Raw genomic sequence first — 26,729 nt, 5'->3', positions numbered from 1 at the left:
AAAACAAAAGTTATGATTATCAAATCCAAGAAGGACACTTACGCTAATTTTATGTATGACAATAATAACTTGGAGGAAGTATATTCTTACAAGTACCTAGGAATTGATATTCATCACAAGCTCAACTGGAACCATAGCATTGAGAAAAGGATTAATGGGGGGTGGAAAGCTTATTTTGGTCTTGAAAATAATTGTAAAACAACAAACCTTGTAATGTGGGATAAAAAGAAGTTCCTCTTTGAAACTTTAGTCACTCCTGTTATCTTATATGGCTGTGAGGTTTGGGGTTGCAGCATCTCCAGAGAATCATGGAGAAAGATTGAGCAAATCTAGAAGCTCTTTATAACCTGAAAATTAAAATTAATACACCCTATCCTATTCTCCTTATAGAAGCAGGTATTTCCCCTATTGAGAGCCTAGCTATGATTAGGTTTCTGTTGTACAAGCACAAACTCAATAACGGAGACAATCATAGACTTCCTAAGCTAGCTTTAAACTCCAGCCAAAACCACCTAAGGCTCAATCGGGGGTGGCATAAAGACACAAAGGCCTGGTTAAACTATTGGGAGATCAACGAGAATGATGCATTGCAAAACATAAATAACATTAAAGATATTGTTACTTCTAAGTTCAAAGAAAAAATGTGGTGTGAGAAAGATTTAGCGGCTAAAAGAAAATTAAGTTATTATAAGAAGGTCATCAACCCCACCCTAGAAGATCAAAAGTATCTCTCTATTTTAACTAGCTCAAAGAAGAAAATTAATATAGCAAAGATTAGAACGAATTCTCATGAGCTCCATAGTGAAATAGGTCGTTGGGCAGTTCCTAAAATGCCATGGATGGAGAGGATCTGTCATATATGTGAGAATAGGAACATCGAGGATGAAAACCACTTCCTCTTAGAGTGCCCTGCGTACAACCACATTAGATCTCAGTTTCACAATCTTTGTTACAATACTGACCTTCCTAGCCTTTTACAATGTCAAAATTATAGTGAGCTCGAGAGGCTTCTCTCCAAGCTTTTTGAGCATAGGAATAAAATCTTAAATCAAAATAAATAATTCGTTTCTTTAGGTCCGATAGACCAATGTCTGGTCTTAGCAAGACATTAACCACCATCATCATCATCATTATATATTTTTGAAATGATTAAAAAAAAGTTATTAAAAAATATATCTATATACAATTTTAAATTATTTATATCTACATTTTTATAAAAATATCATTATATATTAAATTTTAAATTATTAAAATCAACCAAGTATATATATATATATATATATATATATATATATATATATATATATATATATAATTTTCAATTATTAAATCAACATATACATATATATATATATATATATGTTAAATTTAAAATTAGTAAAATCAACAATAATATATAATAATAATAAAAAATTATATATACAAATTTTCTATATATAGTGAGCTCGGGAGGCTTCCCTCCAAAGTTTTTGAGCATAGGAATAAAATCTTAAATCAAACTAAATAATAATTCATTTCTTTAGGCTCAGTGCATGTTAACCACCAACACCAATTTTTATTAAAAAAAATTATTAATAAAATTATATTAAAAATTTTATATATAATTTTTTTATTATTTTAAAATTTTATAAATATTTTTTTTATTATTTTAAAATTTTATAAAAAAAAAAATTATTAATAAATTATATTAAAATTTCATATATAATTTTTTTATCATTTTAAAATTTTATAAATAATTTATATTAAAATTAAATTACAATTTTATATATAATTTTTTTAATTTTAAAATTTTATAATATTTTTATTATTAAAATTTAAATTTAATTTTTTTTTAAAACATAAATATTTTAATTTAAAAAATAAATAAATAAATTGGGTCGGCTCTTTGGCCGCTGGACGGGGCCTAGGTGGGCGGAGGGGCCAACAGCCAAAGGGCCAACTCAAAAAATAATAATAATAATAATAATTTTAAAAAAACAATAACAAAAAAATGTAATTAAAAAAAAACAATTATAAAATTATAATTCCAATTCTAAATAAATAAAAATTTAAAATAAAAACAAAAAAATATAAAATTATAATTATAATTTTAAATTAAAAAATCACAATCAAAACAAAAACAAAATTATTAAATTATAATTATAATTTAAAAAATTAAAATTAAAAAAAAAAAATACAAAACAAATAATTATAAAATTATAATTATAATTTTAAATAAAAATAAAAAATAAAAAATAAAAACAAAACAAATAATTATAAAATTATAATTATAATTAAAAAATAATAATTTTAAATAAAATAAAAAACAAAACAAATAATTATAAAATTTTAATTTTAATTTTAAATTAAAATCAAAACAAAACCAAAAAAATAACAGATTTTTTTTAGGTTATAATATTTTATAATAAAATAAAATTAATTTAAAGCAAAAATAATAATAATTTTATTTTTATAAATTATTTTCAACTGTGCTGTCACTGACTCTCAATGACTGTCCTTTCCTCTGATTCTGATTCTACCAAAGTCTTACAACCACCTACGAAATGTCGTGTTGATGATCTGAAGAAATTTAGTTTGAAAATTGTTTTTCTTTTTATAAAAACTGGAAATGTCGGGAAGCTAATTCAGGCACACTTCGGACCGAATGATTTTCTTAGAGACCATGCCAGGTTCTATAAATGTTCCAACATCATATTGCAAGGTTTCAAGTTATGAGCATGTGAATCTTTTCTCCCAGCTTTTTATAATGGAAAATTTTCCGACTCAGATGCAACAGATAGATTAAAGTGACGAAACTTTTTGACTTAAAATACAGTGTGAATATTTATTTATTGAATAAACCAAGTTTTATTGACAACATTTCTCTTTATATGCAGGTGTAAATCGCAGGAATAAACCAAATTTGATTGACAACATTAAATTGCAGGAATTAACCATAGAATCATCACTAATTGACAAACAATATGTAGCACCATTCTTAATTCAAATATATAATGAATTACTTAATTTTTTTAAGCATTACTAATGCTCTCTTGTTTGGTGTTGGGTTTAATTAATTGTTCTTAATATTAGTTCATTGAACCTACAGCCCAGTGTGATATGTAACGCTGTCATTCAGTCATCAAAACTGAAATTTTGTTCACCTTGGCCGAAATAAAAATTTAAAAAAAAAATCTAAAAATTAAATAACTATACAAAACATATAAATAATTATGGCTCATAAAAAAACTTTGCATGTGAAGAAATTGGATTTTTCTCCACTTATGTTAGATTTGTATTTAAAATGGATCTATGCTGGTCACATATATGTGTCCATAGAAATAGTCATAAGCATGGAGGAATGCTTATGACAACAAATATATATATATATATATATATATATATATATATATATATGTTACAATACTGACCTTCCTAGCCTTTTACAATGCCAAAATTATAGTGAACTCGGGAGGCTTCTCTACAAGCTTTTTGAGCATAGGAATAAAATCTTAAATCAAAATACATAATTTGTCTTTTTAGGTCCGATAGATCATTATTTGGTCTCAGCGGACGTTAACCATCATCATCTTCATCATCATCATATATATATATATATATATAAATTTTTTATTTTTTTATTTTTTTTCCAAATTCTTTTATGGTTAAACATTTTTTTTTATTTTTTTTTATTTATATTTTGTCACATATATATGTATTTTTACATTTATTTTTTAAGTAATCATCATTTTAATCTTAATTTCACTAGTTTTTAATTTTTTTTTGTTAATTTTCCATTTATTTTTTTTTAAATCTAGTTTGTTTTTAATTTTATTTTTTTTTAGTTTTTTGTTAATGTTTTTTAAATTTTTCTATTGTTACCTACTTAATTTTATAGTTTTTTAAATGTGTTTTTTCTTCTTTTCCCAAATTTTTTTATGGTTTACATATTTGTTTATAATTTATAATTTTTTTCTAGTTTTTTAATTCTTATTTTTTATAAGTTAATTTTGTTTTCTTCTTCTTCTTTTTTACATTTTACGTTTTTATGATTGATTTTATTTTTGATGTTTGATTTTTTTTGTTTTGTGCTTTTTATTTTATGTTTTGTTTTTAGTATATATTTTTATTTATGTTTTGTTATTTTTATTTTTTATTTTTTTGTTTTGCGTTTTTTCATTGTTTTAATTTTAATTTTAATTTTTATTATTTTTTTTGAAATTTTAATGTTTTATGGGGTCATAATAAAATATTTTATGCTATTATTTTCAAATGTTGAAATTTCAGCCTTGAAAAAAAAATTGTTATCCCAGCATCAACACTTTTCGTTTTCAGGGTGTTTTTTGCACAAAATTTATCATTGAGAAAAAATAAAATGTTATTCGAACATCAACACTTCGGTTTGAGGGCGTTTTTTAGACAATTTTTGCACCAAAAATTGGTTTTCATCGTCATTTTTAAAACATGTTGAAAATTTAGCTTGGAAAAAAAAGGTGTAATTCCAGCATCAACACTTTTCCTTTTTAGCACTTTTTTTTATGTTTTTTCGGGGTTTTTTGGCCAGAGTTCCCGTTTTGAGTTTATAGTTCCCGTTTCAAAGTTTACATTGTTCTTCTTTGAACGAGTGTGGGTACACTTTGGGATCCTACAGTCCATTATCTCAAATCAAGACAACAGGTTCCTAAGTAAATTATGGTCAAGCCTCTAGTCATTTTTAGATACCAAGCTCACTAAGTCCACAACCATCCACCCCCAATATGATGGCCAAACAAAGGTCGTCAACAGAATAATCGTGCACATTCTACGCATGTGCAACTCGAAGCATCCACACAAATGGAATGAAATCCTCCCTTATTTCCATCACAACTACAACAAAGCTCTCCATAGCTCAACTGGCTACAACCCCTTTCAGGTGGGGTTGGGATTCTAGCCATTATGTCCCATTGATGTTGCCATTCCACTTACAGTTACTCAGATAGATTCGTCTCATCTTGATTCTGAGGCTGACAGAGCTACCAAATTCATTGAACAAATTCAACACATATGCCAGCAGGTCCATGACATATTGGACAGATCAAATGCCAAGTACAAACAATTTAATGATCAACATTGAGTGTCACACAAGTTCCAGTTGGGTAACAAAGTTTGGTTACATTTACAGAAGGATCACCTAGTTGGGGCACACCACAAGCTTCACCCACTCCGATATAAACCTTACACCATTATTAAGGTTGTAGGAGACAATGCTTTCGAGCTCAACATTCCACTGTTCCTTGGCTTGCATCAAACGTGACACAACTAATAGGATCATGGATACACATATCAAGAACACTTGCCAACATAGGATCCAACTATATCGAGTTGTCAAAGTAGGCCAATTCCTTCACCAAGGCAAGTGGCTCACACAAGAGATCAGGTTTAGACATTTCCTCACGTCATGGAGGCTCTACACTTAATGGGGACCATTTCTTCCTAAGGGGGGAGGACTGATGCAGGTGGATATTGGTGGCCATCAACCTATTCCACCTGGACCTCCAATTGGTTTCATCAGTTTCCTTGATTATAGCATAATTTACTATTTTTAGTAGTTTTTTAGGTCCTAAACTTTCAGAGTTGTTTTGACCCCCTAAAAGACATTATTTTGAGGTCTACAACACGCCCAAAGCCATAGGCAAGGGATTCCCACAAAGTTTTTAGTACTCGGAGAGATATTTTTAAAAAGGTATCATATGCGCCAAATGAAGATCATATGACCAAGTTACGACCCCGAGAAGTTTCCTGCCCAACTAACCCCAACGGGGCCCACAAACTCTCGACATTCCATCTCCTAGGGTTAGGGTTTTAGTTTTTTTTGGTTTCCCCTTGTTGTTCAATAATAAAAGGGCCCTTGAGCCTCATTGTAGCATAGTTTAAAGGCATGTAGCTGCCGCATCTCTTCACAGTGATAAGCTACCATTGCCCGAGCTAGTATATTTCCATTCTGTATGTAAGCATCTTTGAGTTATTTTATATTAATGAAATGAATATTTATTTCTACTCTATCTATGTGTTTATTTGTATTTCTATATTCTGTTGCATTCTTGCATAATTCTGAATCATATCTACTCTCAGAGATATGTTGGGAATCATGTAGTGCGTCCAACATATTTTCATGGGTCTGGTAGGAAGCTAGAGATCACTTCTTTTGGTGTAGAGGGGGTTAGGTGTCTCTCACTATTAGTGAGTACTACTACCCGCTATACTGGTGATGAGAAACCCATTAGTTTCCCTCTTTGTTTTTTGTCGATTCTTTGGTGTAGAGGCCATGATGTATCAGATGGTCAACCATTTTTAGGTGGTAGTTTTTTATGGCTTTAGATAAATTTCATGCTAAAATACATGGGATGGAAAACTTCCCTTTTTCTTCAAAGCTTTTTTGTTTATTTTTTGAGAGGTTTCTGAAGACAAGGCCTAATTTTTACCATTGCCCTCCTAGGCCGATGAATGAGGTGTAGAAGCTCATTTGGAGTAATATGATGCCGAAGAGGGGTTGATTGAAGTATCTAACTAGGATTTCCACTAAGCTATTGGGGCTACTATCCAGTGAGACTAACCACATGATTGTCTCGGTGTCATGTCCTTATGCGGGGATGGATTGGCAATAGTGTCCCAACATCCTCTTCACATCATATGAGCTCGTAGATGATAGAGGTAATATTAGTGTTTTCTTCAAATTAATCTCATTTCATTTAATTTTCTTAACTAATTAGAATACATTTTATTTTATTACGTTCTTTAACATGTTTTATTAAATTGTTTAATGAAATTGTCTAATTATTGTTGTGTACAATATATTGTGTAGACATTGGCAGTTTCTTTTGGGACATGCCTCCTCCCCCACCAAAGGGAGATGCAGAGATGGTCGAGGTCGTGGAGGGTGAGGTACATACTCAGATGTAGATGTGTGCGACCATTCATGCATGTAGGGCTAGTGTTAGATTCAGGACAGAGTACTGCATCAGACTATTTTATTTTGGTTGAGGAGGGAATTCACCCTGTGATGGATCAAGACATCAGGGTAGATCCTAAGCTCCTGGAGATGTTGAGGGACTGTGCACACGATATGTTGAGTCTTATGCATCATATCATCAGAGCTACTAGGCTCCTGGTCACAACGAGGAGGGACGGGCCTGATGTAGATACACATGAGTCTTCACCTGGTGCTACCCAATTGTAACATGATGATTAGGGTGGTGATCCTTTTTGTAGTACATCTCCACCTACTTGGGATGGTCATGCATCAGATACACAGTCTTCACCTAGACATACTACCCCATCGAATCATGATAAGGGTGTTGTTGATCCTTTTGGTACTACTCCACCTCCTCATCATTCACCTCATGATCACCCATTGTTGCCTCATGTTTATCCTGAGAGAGCAGAACAACCACCTTCTCCTCCACCCCATAGTTCAATTGTTGAGGTAGTTGACCATATGTCATCTTTTGCTATAGACCAGGCTTCCACTACTATGTTTATTGTATCAGATATTTTATAGCAGTTATTTGGCTTGATGTAGTTATTTGACTTATATATATATTGCATTTTTTTGTTCATGTTAATGTACTTAATTTATATGTTGGTGTTGATCTATATATTGTTAGGTTATGTTAGATATGTTCATTTAATGTGCTTGCATATTGATGTGTATGTGATAGTATTTATTTGACATGAGATGTATATTTGAGGATGTGTGTGGTGATGATGTTAGATTACAATGCTTGTGTTTTGTTAGATGTGATCAAGATGATGATGCCCTATTTGGTTATTAGATTTGTGTGCTAGCTAATGACATTTATATGTGTTAGAGGTATATATAATTAAATGATGTTAGCGAATTTGAATGTATATTTCAGATGATGTTTATATTTGTTATATGGTTATCATCATGATGCTTATTTTTATGAAATAATATTTATTATAGGTTATGTAATGGTGAAGTTATATCAAAATTATATATATGAAAATACATGCAAAACAACTTACTTTAAAAAAAGAATGCAAAGATATTTTTATATATTACAAATTTTAGTATGGTTGAATATGTAATTGTAAAATTACCATAAATATTTTTTGTTGCTTACATAGTTCATTCATATTCGTTCTAACCTAATTAGTAAAATATTTTAATAAACACAAGGAAAAAAAAATTAGTTAGTTCTCAAAAAAATTAATTAAAGATAAAAAATTTAGTTAGTTCTCAATAAAATGAAAATGTGTAACTCATTCAATTATTAATGTAAAATATTAATAATAATAAGTTATTTAAAGATACAATTTAAACAATGAAAAATTACACATGGTATATATATATATAGATAGGAAACCACTATAGACCCATCTTAATCACAGATTTATGAACCACTAAAAGAGAATAAATATTTTTGGCATGTACATCAATTTTCACATTTGGCATTCTAAAAAGAGATTTTCATATAATTAGATTCGATCCCTCTCTGCTCTTGGTAGATCCATTGCTAAGATGGATCTACGCTAGTTTATAAAATTCAATCTTCTCTTAAATTTTAAAAACTTAAGTCAATTTTTATATAATGAATGTAGATTCAATATAACTTAAAAAATTATATTTTAATAAAATTTAATTTATCACTAAAGTTATGAGATTTTCAAGCAATTTAAATTTAATATTTATAGGAAATCTTACCAATTTAAATTCTAAATTTCTCTCTCCAAAGATGAGGATCAAGAAATGTAAATTAAGGCTTGTGAAGTTACTTGTACATGGGGATTTGTGCTATTGGAATTTCTCCCTTAAAGAGGCAAGTGAACTTTTTTCAAGATATAACATTTTGGTTCTATTTTGGTTCTTTGTTTGCTATTGTGGTTTCAATTTAGCTTTTTTTAATAATGAATATGAGTTAAATAATAGAAAAATCATCTTATATTAGATTTAACTTTTTGACAAATAATATATTTGATTATTTCTTAATGAAGAACTCAAGAAATATTATTTTTTCCACATACTTATTACAATATAGTTACTAAAATTCATGTTTTCACATTTCTCCTAGCTAATAAATCATGTTTACAATGATAAAGGAATGTCTACTTTAAACAATTTACTTGTACATACATAAAAATAGATATTTATTTTACATAATCTAAATAGGAAAGAAAAATCCATCACCATGTCACCATCACATTATTTATCATTTAATTCTTAGCCATAAAATATTTATTAATCCAACTTTTCTTTATAATTACCATTGAAAAGAACTATAAAAAAACTTCCATTATCCATGAAGAAAAAATTAAAACCTCTCATGCATCCATGTAAGCCCATTTATTTCTCTTATGGTCCATAAAAAGATGTAATCAACATTTTACACATGCACATAGGAACTCCTTTTATTTTACATAATGTTGCAATAACTGAAATTTTAATATTGTAAACATGAATTTACCTCTCATGTGAAGAATTTAATCTTACATATTAATACACAATGTTTTCATTGTTAAAGTCCTCATAGATTTATCATTACGTGATTTATTTATTTCTTGATATAAACGAAGAAAAAACATGTGAAATGATTAATAAACCAATAAGTATCTAATTCTAGAATAAATCTTCAATGTTGTTTCCAAATTCCCTGTTTTCTCATTTTGGTTATGCTCTTCTCATTTTCCTATTTGAGTAGGATTGTCACCTTGAATCCTTATTATCATAGATATTGTGCACCATGTTTTAAATGTTATGCAACCAACTCAAGTAATAGAAGAAAATATAGATCAACCTCCTTTACATTACACAAATGAACAATTCTTGGATGATTCAAATGACACAACCTCATTTCTATATATAGGAGTCTAAGGGGTCATAATATAATCAGAGCTGACATAACAATAATAATGTAAGGGCACCACAATAACAATAGTGGGCTTCTATGGGGCGCAACAATAAAAATAAGGGGGCTACACTAATAACAATGAGGGAATACACTAGTATTATAGGGACCTAACATTAAACTACATTTATATTTATGGAGATATGTTTCATAGTGAAAATAAGGGAGGTTACTTTACCATATTGAGAAACTTTGATGATGGTTGTAGTAGGCATTTTAGTACACATATATAACACATATACGATTTTCCATCTCCATTTTCTATCATTGTGTGAGTTATTTTAGATTGATACTTACAATGCCATTTGAGAAAGGAGATAATGATTTGTTAATTTTAGTTAACAATGGTATGTTCTATGCTTTGCAAAATTACTTCAATGTTCTTTTAGCATCCCGATGAAAATTTCCAATTTTGTTTCCAATAACGATCATATTAACCATACATTAACAATGACTGTAGATAGAACATGAACAATAAAAGTAGAAGACAAGCCAAGAAAAGAAAACACCAGTTTTGTCAAATGCCACAAAAAAATCCCAAGATGGGGAAAACCCTTTGATAAATTCTTCTTATTATAAATATCAAATGATCAGAAGAGAGAGAGAGAGAGAGAGAGAGAGAGAGAGAGTACAATAATCTCCAAATTGACTTGCCAAAAGATGATCAAAACAAGCATGTCAAAGTCTGCAATTACGTCCCAGTCAATAGCAGGAAAATTAGCCTTAATCAGAAAGTAAACGCTGGTAAAAACATTCCAGAATGTAGCTCAGTAAAATGCAGTCAAACTCAACCTTCTTTACTAGTCAAAATGAACCCAAAACAGTCCCAAAATAGTAAGTCAAAATTGGTCAAAATTTGCACTTCTTTCTACAATAAAAGTTTGCAATTGGTATACGGTCAATATAAATAGAATTCCTTGGTTTGTGTGCCCAGAAACTCAGCCTACCCAAACAAAATTTCTCCCAAAAAATCGAAGTCAAAGGCTGCCCAAAAAATCAACATTGGTCAAAGTTGCAGACAATTTTGAAATTCGGGTTCCTGAAATTCATCCTCTTTCAACCACATGTGTGAGAGAAGAAGAGCTTCCCAATGAGCTGTACAAAATAATTAGATGAGGAGAGAGAAGAAGAAGATGAGTTGCAATAATGCCAAATGAGGTTGGAGGTCTCTCTTATTTAAACAAGTAATTGAGGGTCAAGATACATGTCTATTGGGTTTCATGACCCTACATGATGATGTGGCTGACCTTGACAATTTGTACATGTGTGGGATTGACCTCAAAAACATATTTCCCCTTGTCCAAATTTGATGATCTTTAGGTCAATTGTTATCCTCTCAAAAAGATGAATTCAGTGCAATAATCATATCTATCAAATGAGCTATCCAAAGTGGAATTTTTCCCTAGTTTTAAAATTTAGCACTCCCTCTCAACTAGGGAGAATTCCACCTACCAATCCATCCATCACCATGCCATCCTGTCATCATGATCCATCTTTGCATCTCGTCTCAACTCTGTTGAACACTAATATAGATAATGAAGAATAATCAATCAAGAGTGAGTCATAAGAACTTAATATTCTCCACTGACAAAATTCAGTCCAGGGGTAGTAGGAAAATTCAACTTTCCTTGGAAATTCACCTTCTATAGATCACAAACAAATCAATTCATCATCAAGCCATTAATTTGTTCTGCAAAATTATTTCATATAAAAATCCTACTTCACTTATAGAACATGAAAAAACTAAAATTCTTCCATTCGTACAAAGACGATTTGTGAGCACCATAGATATATGAAACTCTATTCCATTAAATAAAATATGTACATACACATACACTTAGAAAAATCTCATTTCTCTATATTCACTCTTTATGTCTTGATTCTACATTCATTTGGCAATTAGCTTTTCCCTTAGGCTTACATAGACTAAATACATCTTTAGAAGAAAATTAGTTTTTCCTAGATCCCTAAATCACTCCTTGATTTATTCCCTAAAGCTCTCATGATTTGTTCCATAAATCTCTAATGATTTTCAAGGAAACTTTGTTTTTTCCTTATGGAAAATGTCTCTCCTATCCATAGATTTTATAAAACTATTCTATAATAATTAAATGAAACTAAGAATATTTTCAATTAAAGGAATTATAATTCCTTTACAATATTGAAATCCCTTTTGGATAATTTCTTCAAAAAACTTGATGACTTGGAAGCTCTAATACTCTTGCATCAGTCATGCATCCATCATTGACAACCTCCATGCAAAAACTATGTCCATATGCCCACATAGATGGGAACAAATGCAATTATAAAAAGGTGAAAAAATCATAGTGTCATGTGTCTAATAACGTGAACATAATTAAAATATAAAATATAGATGTTACAATTCAAATGTGCATTATGAAGTTGAAAATGTACAAGAAGAGATTATTACTGAGTTGTTGCACCTAATCCCCATGTTTATCGCATCCTCTTCAGCACGCGGGTCACAACCAGATGCACCGTATTTATCTCTGACTTGGACATCAACCCAATTTTTAGGGCATGTCATTGGTATATTTTCTTGTAAATGATCAGGATAAGGCACACTTCTACCATTAAACCATGTGAATTATTTCTTGTCACTATCCCATTTCCTCCTCTTCTGTTCATACAATGCAACCCACGGCTGTGTTGTGTCCAAATCGTAAAGAATGAATTTGTTAATGGATTCAATTTCTGAATTCGTTGATGAAATCAAAGGAACATATATAGTACATATGAGGTCAATATATGCATTAATATGAAGTTCAATGTCGATAGTTACTGTGTATAATTTTGAAAAATGATAAGTCACATACTCTTTATCATTCACCTTTTTCCATTTGTTTGAAGAAGCTCCCCTTCCATTTTGTCTTCATCCATTTTTCATCCCAAATCACTACACCTCGTGTGTTTTCGATCTGCTTGATGTACTTAATGGCATAAAAGAAAGACTCATATGATATGTATCCCTCTGCCATCGATGCCTCACATTTTTCCCTTTGGCGAACAAAACCTTTCATTTTGCTTCATGTACCTCTCGACAAACATCCAATTATAAGAAACCACCCCAAATAATTCAACCTCATCCACTAAGTGAATTAGAAGATGAATATGCAAGTCCATGAAACTTGTCGGCAATTCCTTCTCAAACATACAAACAATCTTAGCTATCTCTTGGTGACATCATGGAATTCTGGCCATATGAATCTCCTTTAATGTGATCAAACATACAAATGTAGATAATTTATACATGGAATGTCATAGGTCTTGGGGGGAGTCATGGTTCACACACCCATGCACAAGAAGAGGACAATGAAACTCCAACGTAAACACATACAAAAATTAATTATATTTTATCCCATTGTATAAAAATAATAACAAATAATAAAATCATGTTTTTGACATACATACTCTTACAAGGTTCGAATGGTCATGTGATTTCAACCCTGGAAAATGGTCTTCCATAGTGAAGCAACGTTGTAGTGAAGACCCATATAAAGAAGGCACCCTCACACCCATTATAACTTCCTTTTCCAAAGAAAGATCATCTTTCTTTAAAATCCATTAGAGGAAATTTTAGCCAAGTTCCCATGAAATTTTCACATAATTTCCATGTCATAATATGTAAACCAATCAAAATCCTTTAAATTTAAAAAGAGGAACATGTAAATATTTTGGAGGGAAAAGACAAAAAACTACTCTCTTTTTTTAATTGTATTTTTGGCTTATCTCCTTATAGGTTTACTAAAAATTTTAAGTGTAGAAATTCGTTTGATGCAGAATTAAATTCGACATCCAACAAGTACCCATCATGCAAACTTTTAAGAATACCCACATTGATAAAAATTGTAGATACATTAAAAAAGCTTGTTTAACACGCTTTTTTAATGTATCTACAATTTTTATCAATGCGGGTCTTGTCAAAAGTATGCACGATGGATACTCGTTGGATGCAAAATGTAATTCCACATCCAACGAGTGTATACACTTAAAATTTTTAGTAAACCTATAATGAGATAAGTCAAAAATACAATTGAAAAGAGTATTTTTCTTCTTTTCCCTCCAAAATTCATAAATCTTATTTTATTATTTTAATTATTATTTTATTATTTTTCCTTAGGAGGCCACTTTTAGGCTCAAATTTTCTCTAATGCATGGGACATCACCTTCTTTGAATGACCAAGAAGGACCAACCTCCAAATTTCTTATCTTGGCCAACGTTTCTTTTTAGTTTTTGAATAAATAACATCTCTCCTAACAACCAATGTGTCATTTTCTTTCGATGACATGTGCCTCCATAAAGAAGATGAAACATTTTTAAAAATATACATGGGATCTAGTAAATGGGAAATATTAATATGATCCCAATATGGGATCTCATAAAAGACATATTTTCTTTTAATCCCAATGGGAAATTTCTCAACATAGGTGTCGAATAATTCTGGATCATCGAACATAGGATCCCCATTTGAATTGAACATGTATGTAAAATAATTCTCCTTCACTCTATCATATGCTCTAATTGTTAGGGTCCCACCCTAACCCCCTTATTTATGTAATGGGATCACGTCATAGTCAAGAGTCAATAAAGCCCATATTAATAATTGTAAGTGGTTAATCCGCAATTAATGATGGAACCACAGTTAGTTGCAAATGGGCCGTAGTATTAGATAGATGGTATTATTAAAACCCACGGTATTGGCCCGTGGTATTGCATGTATGAGTCATATATAAAGGATAGAGACTCCCTGCAAGGAGCATCGTGTCTTATTTTGTAGTCGAGCTCTGCTCTATTGGAGGTTGCCCCCTTGAAGAGGCAAGTGAACATTACTCTCCGAATAATAAAATCATTGCTATTCTGTGTTCTGGGTATCTTTTCTTCGCATGTTCTGTATTTGGGTATCATTTTGCAGGTTAAGAGCATAACAAGTGGTATTAGAGCACTTTCCAGGGCCGGTGGGATCTCCATTTCTTAGCAAAAAAAAAATTTGGCTAGAGACGTGTTCCGGCTTCTTTAAACCACGGGATCTGTCGTTGAGCGCATAAACCTGCGGATTTGGGGAGGCATGCACGCAGGAAATACAAGAGGTGGTCACGTCTGTTGGACTCCCTTGTAACCCCTGTGGGTACCCCTTCGAGTAGTAGCGCATTAGACAGAACCGTGCACGGATTGTCTTCCACGTACCCTCTGGGTATATCGGAAGCCCCCTAGCCTCCCTTGAAACCTCACCATAGATAAACCGTCGGCCGTCTTGCGGCTACAGTACACCGAGAACAATACTCGGGGAGATTACTCGCCCGTACGATAAGGTAGTCGGGTTGTACGGCTAAGGGTACGGTTGATCCTCCTTAGTTAGAGCCCTGAAACATTGGGCCGAGTACTACTGCCAGACCCTTATGTATATTGCGATCTGTAGCACCTGACACTCCTCAAGACCATAGTTCCCTTTTCTATCGGGGGATCACACAGCATCTCTTCCAGATCCGCTTGTGCAAAGGGGTGCAGCAACAGCAGACATCAGTCCCGCAGTCTCGAGTTCGCAGATCAGCCATTCCGATCTATTAGATCCATCAGATCTGCAGAAGCAGTCTATTCCGCCATCAGATACACCATTCAGATCTATAAGATCCACCAGATCGGAGTCGTCATGAAGGGTTCCTATACCGGGGTCTAATTTTTGCAGGACTTTTGGCCGCATTGACATTTTGAGGATTTGGTCACTACAGTATTGATAAGGAAGTAGTAAAACTCCATTAGGAGTTTTCAAAAAAAGAAAAAAAAAAGAGTCTGAGATCTTTCGGGGTGCTTATTGGTGATCTAGCCCATTAGAATCAGGACGACGAGCTGAGCACGGTGGTACCATTCACTTCTTAGTGAAAGATTTTTTAGGCGGTCCCAATTTTCAAAAACATCTGGTTGGTGTCTGGTAGAAACTAGAGCTCAAGCGATGGCTAATGAAAGGATGGACAAACTTGAAGAATCAATGCACAACCTCCACATTCAGCTTACCAGACTATGTAGCATGGTCGAGAAAATAGTCCCGAAGGGCAAGGAGCAAGCCCACGAGGAGGAGTATAATGGCACTGAACATAATGAGGGTGAGTCTAGCCACTCTCCTCATGTCTGGCACACCCACCCACCACCCAATCAGCGACTTCCCAAGTTGGATATGCATAAATTTGACAGTTCTCACCCGTCGGCTTGGATAGCACAAATGGAGCAGTATTGCAAACTGAATCACATCTTCGATGATGTGACTCAGCTTATGTTGGGGAGCATGTACTTGGACAATGAAAGGTGGCAATGGTGGGAATGGCATCAGCGTTGCACTGGACCTTTTAAGACTTGGACCATATTCACCAAAGCTCTTCAAGACCGCTTTGACCAGGAATCATCTTTTTTGGGTCGTCTTACTAAGCTCCGACAGACTGGTATAGTGGATGAATATATTACAGCTTTTGAAGCCTTAGCCTTCCGCACTTGGGGTCTCTCAAATGTGTTCTACACGGAATGTTTTATCAGCGGTCTTAAAGAAGCTATCAAAGCCCAAGTCCTACTGCACCACCCTCCCACATGGACGGAGGCTTGGAAGGTAGCTCGTAATGTGGAACGTGCATTAGCAGCCCAATACAGTCGCCTAAATTTCTCCGCTAAAGGTCACCCCCCACAGGCTCACAACATGACTCAAACCCTTAAGGTCCAAAAGGTGTCACCTGTGGAAATGGCCGAAAGAAGAAAGGAAGGCCTATGTTACTATTGTGATGAAAAATACTCCCACGGTCATAAATGCAAGGAGCCCAAATTTTTTCAAATTGATGCCACTGTGTACAGCTCAACAGAGGAAGATCCACCACTAGAGGAACAGGAGCCACTAGAAGAAGACAACCAAAAGGACAATGTCTCTGACGAACCAGTTATTTCGTTGCATGCTTTGGCAGGGATTTCTTCCCCTCAAACTCTCAAAATCAGAGGTTTTATTAAACATCGCCCAGTAGTAGTCTTGATTGATAGTGGAAGTACACATAATTTCATCCATCAAAAAGTCGCAGAAGCAGTGCATTGTTTTGTACGAGCAGTTTCTAACTTCCAAGTTCAAATTGCGGATGGAGGCACAATGAAATGTGAAGGCCGCTGTGAAAATGTCAAACTTCAAATGCGGGATTATCAGTTGAAAACCCACATGTTTGCCATACACATGGGGGGTTGCGACATTGTCCTCGGCGCTGAATGGCTCCGCACTCTTAGGCCAATCACAATGGATTTCCAGGAGTTATATATGAGTTTTAAGCAGAACAACTACACACATACCCTCCGTGGACTCCAGGCGGGAGCCCCCTCTATCATCAACTCGCATAGGATGGAAAAATTGTTAAAAAAGGGCAATCATGGAGTTGTAGCTCAATTTAATGCCATCCAGGCAGTCGAAACAAAGCCTCTGCCAATTCATCCTGAGATGCAACAGATTTTAAATAACCATCTGCCGGTCCTTGACAAGCCTCATGAGCTTCCACCCTCGCGAGGGGAACATGATCATAGCATCACCTTGGTTCCAGGGGCCCAACCCCCAAATGTGCGCCCATACAGATATCCGTTCACCCAAAAGAATGAAATAGAAAAAATCATCAAGGAACTTTTGGAAGCAGGTGTCATTCGTCCCAGCATTAGTCCTTATTCATCCCCAGCGGTCATGGTGCTCAAGAAATATGGGGAGTGGCGGATGTGTCCCGATTTCAGGGCCCTCAATAAGTTGTCAGTCAAAGATAAATTTCTCATCCCGGTGGTTGATGATTTGCTGGATGAACTCAATGGGGCTTAATTCTTCACTAAGCTAGATCTTCGCTCAGGCTACCACCAAATTCGCATGAAGGAAGTTGACATCCCCAAGACTGCTTTTAGAACTCATGAAGGCCATTATGAATTCCTGGTCATGCCATTTGGTCTTTGTAATGCCCCCTCTACTTTTCAGAGCCTTATGAACCACATTCTCAAACCATAACTCAGGAAATTTGTCCTTGTCTTCTTCGATGACATCCTCATCTATAGTTGAACTTGGGCCGCACATCTTCAGCATGTAGATCTACTCTTGCAACTGCTCCGCAAGCATAAATTATTTGTCAAGATGTCCAAGTGTTCGTTTGGCATGGCAGAAGTAGAGTATTTGGGCCACATTGTGGGGCGTGAAGGTGTCAAGGTGGACCCCAGAAAGATCCAGGCAATGCAGGAATGGCCTCAACCTAAGACCTTGAAGAGCTTGAGAGGATTTTTGGGTCTCACAGGCTATTATCGTAAATTTGTCCGCAACTATGGTCGCATAGCGAAGCCCCTCACCCAACTCCTAAAGAAAAATTCATTCTTCTAGAATGAGGAAGCACAACAGGCCTTTACAGCTGTAAAAAATGCCATGTGTTCCACTCCAGTCTTAGCACTACCTGAGTTCACCAAATCTTTTGTCATTGAATGTGATGCTTCGGGTACAGGTATTGGGGCGGTCTTAATGCAGGAAAGGCGACCGTTGGCCTTCACAAGCCAACAACTCAGTGGGAGGAATCTGGGCCAATCTACCTACGAGAAGGAAATGATGGACATCTTACATGCAGTCGAGACCTGGCGACCTTACTTATTGGGTTGACGTTTCCAAATCCGCACAGATCATCACAGTCTTAAATATTTTTTGGAGCAACGCCTATCCTCCCCACAACAAAATAAATGGCTAGCCAAAATGCTGGGATATGATTATGAGATCATTTACAAGAAAGGGAAAGACAATAGTGTAGCAGATGCATTATCTCGCCAATTTGAGGAGGAAAGTACTCTGCTAGCAATTTCCCTCCCCATTCTAGAATGGATTGAAGAGGCTCGCAGGGAACGGTTTTCACACCCCGGGCTCTCCCAACTCATTTCTCAATTGCAGATAGATCCAAATTCCACCAAGGGCTACTCGTGGTAGGATGATATTCTTCGCTACAAGGACAGAGTTGTAATATCACCAACATCCACCCTCAAAAGTCGCATTTTGGCAGAATTGCACTCATCTCCCATTGCAGGACATTCGGGTTTTCAGAAGACGTATGCTCGCACCAGAAGATCATTTTTTTGGACAGGCATGAAAAAGGACATCCTTACTTTCGTAGCAGAATGTGATGTCTGTCAACGCCACAAAGGGGAAACTGTCAACACACCAGGCACATTACAACCATTGCCCATTCCGGCATCAATTTGGATGGAGGTTTCTATGGATTACATTACAGGTCTTCCAAAGTCAGGGAACAAGTCAGTCATCATGGTGGTTGTGGACCGACTGTCGAAGTATGCTCATTTCTGTGCCCTACCCCACCCTTTTACACCAACTTTTGTTGCTCAATCTTTCATGGATCAGATCTTCAAATTGCATGGCATGCCCACTTCTATTGTGTCCGACCGCGACCCGATCTTCACCAGTAATTTTTGGCAGGAACTCTTCAGAATACAAGGCACTCAACTCAAACTCAGTACTTCCTATCATCCGTAAACAGATGGTCAAACCGAAGCCGTCAACAAATGTCTAGAAACCTACCTTAGGTGTTTCACTTTAGAAAAGCAACACCTTTGGGTACAGTGGTTACCTCTGGATGAATGGTGGTATAACACCAACTATCATGCCACCACTAAAATGACTCCCTATGAAGCAGTATATGGTCAACTCCCGCCTTCACCTACTTCTTATCTCAAGGGATGCTCAAAAGTACAAGCAGTGGATCAACTCCTACAACACCGCGCAACCATGCTCACCCATCTTCGAGAGAATCTTCATCAAGCTCAGAACCGCATGAAGCAACAGGTAGACCAGCATCGCTTAGAGCGCCAATTTCAAGAAGGGGATCAGGTCTTTTTACGGCTACAACCATATAAGCAAACATCATCAATGACGAGGGGTGTCAGAAACTCTCTCCCAAATTCTACGGACCATATCAAGTACTTCAGCGCATTGCAGAAGTGGCCTACAAGTTGGCCTTGCCACCTACTGGGTAGTTCCTAAAACGCCATGGATGGAAAGGATCTGCCATATTTGTGAGAATGGGAGCATCGAGGATGAAAACCACTTCCTTTTAGAGTGACCTGCATACAACCACATTAGATCTCAATTTCACAACCTTTGTTACAATACTGACCTTCCTAGCCTTTTACAATGCCAAAATTATAGTGAATTCGGGAGGCTTCTCTCCAAGCTTTTTGAGCATAGGAATAAAATCTTAAATCAAAATACATAATTTGTCTTTTTAGGTCCGATAGATCATTATTTGGTCTCAGCGGACGTTAACCATCATCATCATCATCATATATATATATGAAAGACACGGTTCTATCTCCCGTCTGCGGTTCTACCGATCCCGTCTGCGGTTCTAGATCCGTTCTGGTTTAGGATGTATGGTATTATCTCCCGTCTGCGGTTCTAGATCCCGTCTGCGGTGATCTATCTCCATAACGTGAGCAGGATTAAACATGACCTTCACAAGGTGCGAATTATAGCGGTTCTACCGATCCCGTCTGCGGTTCTATCTCCCGTCTGCGGTTCTACCGATCCCGTCTGCGGTTCTAGATCCGTCCTGGTTTAGGATGTATGGTATTATCTCCCGTCTGTGGTTCTAGATCCCGTCTGCGGTGATCTATCTCCCGTCTGCGGTTCTACGGTGATCTATCTCCCGTCTGCGGTTCTATCGGTGATCATTCTCGTCTGCGGTTCTACCGATCTATCTCCCATAGATCTCGTCTGCGGTTTCGTCTGCGGTTCTACGGTGATCATGAATTGAATCTGCAGTATAGATCTGGTGCAGATCTGCAGTATAGATCTGGGGCCTGCTCGCATTTACAGTTTATTTCACGGCTAGGTTTTAGATCTGAGGCTAGATCTAGGCGGCTAATTTCTACAGTCAGATCTAGATCTAATCTTATCTTCTGTCTTATTTGTCTGCGGCTGGGTTCTACGAGCAAGTAAAATATGGCTCCGAGCTTCGCAAAAATAACTGGTGGCTCATCCGCCTCTGAAGGGCAATCTCCTGCCCATATCGTGAGTGAAGCCCCAGCTCCCACTATCCAAGTGGTCCAGGACTCACTCGATGAAGCTTTGAAGTTCTCCGAAAGTGCCCTAATTTGCCGGTTCAATGGTTTTTGGCCGCGGCTGATAGCACTCCACAATTGGATCTCGGAGGTATGGAAGCCTATCATTTCTGATGAAATTAATATCTACCCCTGTGCTAGAGGTTTCTTTATAGTAGATTTCGAAAATCCTGAAAGCAGACAATGTATTCTAGATTCCGGCCCTTGGTTTTGGGAAAAATCAGGCCTATTCATGAAGCCATGGAACCCATCATTCGATCCCTCTACAGCAGTGATAACCTCAGCACCAGTTTGGGTGAGATTGCCAAGCCTACCCTTGCATCTCTGGAATCTCTCCTCGCTAAAAGCCATCGGAAATGCAATTGGGAAATTTTACTGCAGGTGCCCAGAAACAGAGGAATATGCCAGAACCACCTATGCACGCATTTGTGTGGAAATGGATTTCAGCGCCGGATTCCCAGCTGAAATAAACCTAACAAGTAAAGACTATGTGTGGAACCAGAAGCTTGATTATGAAAGTGTCCTCTTCAGATGTCGATCGTGCTTTGAGATGGGGCATCTAGCCAAAAATTGCCCAAAAGCCTCTGAGAAAAATTTTGCTAGAAAAAACCACCACAGATCTACATGGTGGGAAGGAGCACAAAAAGAACACTACACTGTCATCAAAGAAGAAGAATATTCTAGAGAAAATGAGTCACAAGAAATCAAGGAAGAAGGAAACAACTCTCAAAACAAGCAAGGAGAAAGCCCGCCCCAACAAATCAACAGTTATGAGGATTTGAATACCGCGGAAAATAAATCTTCATTTAATAGCAAAGCAGATCTCCTAAACCAAACTTCTTCTCCGACTATTTTCAAAAGAACGAACACAATAGATCGCGAAGCTAAGACACCAATGTCTCAAGAACCAGAAGAGATGAAGGAGATGCAAGACAAAGGAAGTTGGAAGACCGTAGAGAAAAGAAAGAAAGCTACAACACCAATCTCGCCAAGAAAGACGAGGAGCCAGACAAGTAAAAATTAAGAAAATTGTAGGTCCGATAGACCAATTTGGTCTCAGTGGACGTTAACCATCATCATCATCATCATCATCATCAATAGTCATAAACATGGAGGAATGCTCTCTCATAATAATAAGTAAGATATTATAGTCATAAGCATAGAGGAATGCTCTCCAGAATTAACAAGTAAGATAGTAAAGTTATTTGGAAGTGATAAGTAAATTGCTTTTTGGTTTTTTGGGAATTAATTTTTTAATAATTTTAAAATATAAATTTTATGATTAAATTTTTTATTAATTAATTATGTAGATAATATAGAAAACATTATCCCGGATGCGGGTGGGCATTGACGTGATGGAGGTTACGATCCGGCAGACGGGCGCGTGGCAAGCCCACTGGTTCGCCGGCGGAAGGCAGGTACTCACCTCTGGAACAATTAAGTTGATGGGCCGTCACCCTATGCGACATTTATTTCGGTGGGGAGGCCGAGACACCAAGAGTTTCAACATGAAACCTCCGGCTCCTGTGACCCCGTCCTCAGTTGAGAATTCAGATGCTTGGTTTTGGCATTGTGGTGCTCTGCCGGTCTCCATGTCGAGACAGCTCTTGCCTGTAGGTTCTCGCTGTTCGCCGGAAGCTGAAGTGCACAGCCTTCACACCACGGTTGGAAAGCACTGCCCGCTGGCCTCCTGCATTAGTTTCATCCCTGGATATCATCACTCGCACAGCCCGTTCTGTGCTCAGCTCCTCCCTGCTCTATTCGGCTTTCGCTCCCACCTCCCTCTGTTGGGACCCCCTCTCATTTCCGCCGGCTCTCACGACTTCAGTGTTGCAATGCCAAAGCTGAGGCACCGTATGAGATGCCGCAGGGGAGGCGCCAGGCCTAATCCCTCCCCTTCCCCTTCCTCTGGCTCGTCCCCCTCTCGCAGTCCCAGCGAAAGTGCTTCCCGTCGTATTCATGGAAGGGGCCAAGCTCGTCGCCTCCCTCCCTCCCCGCGGAATGTCACCTTCGCCTCTCACCATTACATTGAACCTCGTCCTGCTTTCATCGCCTCTCCCCCGTCTTTTGCGCCCCCTATCAACCCGCAAGCCTCCCCTTCTATTCCCCATGTTCCTCTGCCCGTAGATTAGAGGCCCTCTCGCCTGGCTGATGAAAGCAACTCTGGCCTGCTCCAGAACACCGAGACGACTGCAGGCGAGCGTGAAGCTGTGGATGACACTCCTCAAAGGGTTCCCGATCCAGATCCTGATGAACGCAGCTCTGGCCAGCTCCAAAACACCGGGACAACTGCAGACGAGCGTGAAGCGGTGGATGACGCCCCTCAAAGCGTTCCCAATCCAGATCCTGATGACAAGGAAGGATTGTGGCGCAGAATTGAAGAGGAATCGCCCTCGAGTGACTATGGACTCTAACGCCTCTACTTTTTCTCGCCATCATGTCTAGTCTTTTGAGCATTTTTCGGGTTTTTTCGCCTGTGTATCTAAGCGTGTATAAGCTAATCTCTGTAGTTAAATCAGTTCTTAATCTATGTACGAGTCGGTTTCCCTAGTGGGCGGCTCAGTTTTTTGGCTTACTGTTATTAACTCAAGGCTGGTTTCCTCTTGCGAGGCAGCTTTCAAACGCTTCTCAGGCCGGTTTCCCCTTGCGGGCGGCTCAATTTTTGATATCTTGCTGACTGTATGGCGGCACTCTGATGCCTAGAACTCTCTGTACCATATGTTACATCAATAGATTTAAGCTTACTTAGGAATATATATATATATATATATATATAGAAAACATTATTAAAAATATTTTAATAAAATATGTGTTCGCTTTATTAATATTATTAGTATTATTATTGTGTGTTTCTTTTTAAACAAAATAATTTTAAAAAATATAAATTTGTTAATTGTGTTACTTATTATCTTATTTGTATGTCATATTTAATTAATTTCAATGGATTTGATTTCAAATTTGCAAAGTAGCTAGGAAATCAATCAGTGATGAATTAATTTTTAGGTTTTTTAACAAATAGATATTTTGATTTTTTTTAATTTGAAATTTGAAAAAAAATAAAGAAAATTGTATTTATAATTTATTAAATTTATATATTTAAAAAAAAAAAAAAATCAAGATATCAAATTAATTTTTATATTTAAACAATGAAATATCCTCAACTCAAACTCTCAACAAAAATCAGATCACCAGAAGAAAACCAAAAAATAACATTATTAACTTAAATCTTAAAACCTTTATAAATGAGTTAACAATTAAGTTGATTTAACTAGTTTATTAAAAAAACTTAGAAAACCATTTGATTCATTGACTCAAAACACTTATAATTTCATTCGGTACTATTTCAAAGCATAGTTTCACATTATCTCTGATTTCTCAGAAGGTTTATGCATGGGTTTAGTAAGGTTTTTCAAGAACACCAATAAGAAAAAGAACCAAAGACACATTTTTTCAAACATACCTATTCCCTAACATGAGTTTTGTCGTATTTCAGTTCTCATAAGAGCCTTCCTACTTGATTGCAGGGAATAAAACATCCAACTTTGTAGCGTCAAAGTTCACCTTTAACGTTCAAGACTCAAGTTCAATCATATTCAATGCAAAGGCAAGTGGCAGTTGGGCTCTAGGCTCTATTTATTGGCCAGTGGTAAACTTTTGGGCAGAGCAAGCTTGCATATTTTTTGTTGTTGTTGCAGGGCCATTATTTTTCCTTTATTGAGTTCCTATAAAACAATCAAAAGATATCCGAAAGAATCAAATACTTTTCTAAGAATGTCATCTTAAGATTTATCGAGGAGTTCAAAAGCAAGTGTTTTGTCAAGTGCAGCTTCTAGTCCAACTCTTCTACCCTCTAAGAGAGGGTTAGAGCATTAGGACAATCAATCTCATACTCTCCTAAAAGAATGCCACTAAGGAATTCATTGTCCACTAGAATCGATAATGGTCCTATTCCTAAAAAGAATTTTAGATCTAACTTAAAAAAGCCTACCAGATTTTCTGATTAGAACAATGACAAAAAAAAGGTTCTAATTCATCAAATCAACAACTTGTCGATAGCCAAGATTCCAGTAGGAAAAATGGTCTCTGCCAGATGGTAAAACTCGCAAAGCAAATTAAAAGAGAAAAAAATCCTGGTTCATTGAGTTCATAGAGAAGTGCTTAGACACAGGCTTCAAAAACTGGAAGTCCTCTGAAGGATCGAAGGCCAAGATAGGGGACTCCACAATATTTTGTTTTTAAATGTGGTGTTTTGCTCACTGTTGTGGTTTGTCCACCATTATGGTATCTTCACCATTGTAATATTGTTCATTGTTATTGGATGTGACTTGTTCACCGTTTAGAGTATGGAGATTATTTTATCACTTGTTTGTTTATCAACCACGTATATAAAGTCAATATATATGGTTATATTTCACAATCATTTTAATGATTTTTAAGGGTTTAATATATATATATATATATATATATATATATATATATATATATATATATATATATATATATATATATATATATATATATATATATATATATATAAAGAATTTAGTAAATAATTCAAAATTCATGTAGTCACTAAATTATTCTCTTTTAATAATTTAATAAATATTCTATTTCAATTTTTCATATTTTTTTTTCCCAAAATAAATATGAATAAATTTTATTTTATATAGAGATTTAAATTTTTCCTTGTTACTCATCATATATGCATTTTTTTTACATATCAAGTTTGGTATGAGTCTTAGCTTTGCAATAACATTTATCCAGATTTCGATATGGTGGTGAACGTAGCCAAAATGGACATATGCAGTTATTGAATTGTTTTTTATATGTACAAGTCACAAGTAACTTTATAAGATATTTTGACAACTTGATGTTGTAAATAAACATTGTCAAAAGATAAATTCTTCAATTAAACATTAATATGTTATATCCTAATATTGAGAGGAGATTTGAAACCAAAAATATAATTTATAAACATTAAAAAAAATACACTAAAAAAACTTAAATTTAATATATCAATTGTTATTTACTTGATTATGGAAACTAAAGTACAAGTTCTTCAATTTAAAAAACCTTTCAGCGTCTCTTTGCACCCTTTAGGGCAATTTCTAGTGATATATATTGACAAAAGAGGGTGGAGATGAAACAAATAATCAATCAACCTCATAAAAGTCACTGAGGCATTTTCCCTTCCCATAATTTCGAAATGCATGTGGCAGAGGGTACCCACTTGACATAATCTTTCGTAGAGTTGCTACACCACCGTTATACTTTCAGTCTACTTTGATTAGTACAACACTTAGAATATTGAGGTAATCTTCTCCCTAGCATGGAACACCATGACATCAGTCTCTAAGCATCCTCTTCGGGTAGAATGACATTGTTGAACTTATGTCAATTTCCCAGAATCTGATGGTTAGGAGAGGTCAAACAATTGACCTCTCTTATGACCGTCAAATTTCAACATATTCCTAGAATCTACAATCCACATAAGGATGCCCCAAGGGTTCAATAATTACATCCATCTTCACAATGTACTAGTATCACAAGTATGTGATCCTCCATGTGAAAGTTGATTGTGAGTATGTCTAAGATTCCAAAGACATCGCATGTCAAGTCAAGTCGCTCAGATTATTCCCATATAGTCGGGTCGACTCAGACTACTCAAATACGTTTGAGTCGACCTGCAATTGGGTCATTATGTGGACTAAACAAAGAACACACTCAAC

The 26,729-nt window shown here is 35.5% G+C and overlaps 1 pseudogene; it reads left to right on the top strand.

Annotated features, from left to right (window-relative positions):
• LOC149175976 (uncharacterized) overlaps nt 1-23,414 on the top strand; it is a 99,178-nt pseudogene extending 75,764 nt beyond the window's left edge.
• The last annotated feature ends 3,315 nt before the right edge of the window (nt 23,415-26,729 follow it).

The sequence above is a fragment of the Pinus tabuliformis genome, chromosome 4_1 (assembly GCF_031772625.1).
Source record: "Pinus tabuliformis cultivar Carrire ecotype Pingquan chromosome 4_1, CPIR1, whole genome shotgun sequence".
Classification (NCBI taxonomy): Eukaryota; Viridiplantae; Streptophyta; class Pinopsida; order Pinales; family Pinaceae; genus Pinus; species Pinus tabuliformis.
This window is presented reverse-complemented; position numbering and strand designations above follow the sequence as displayed.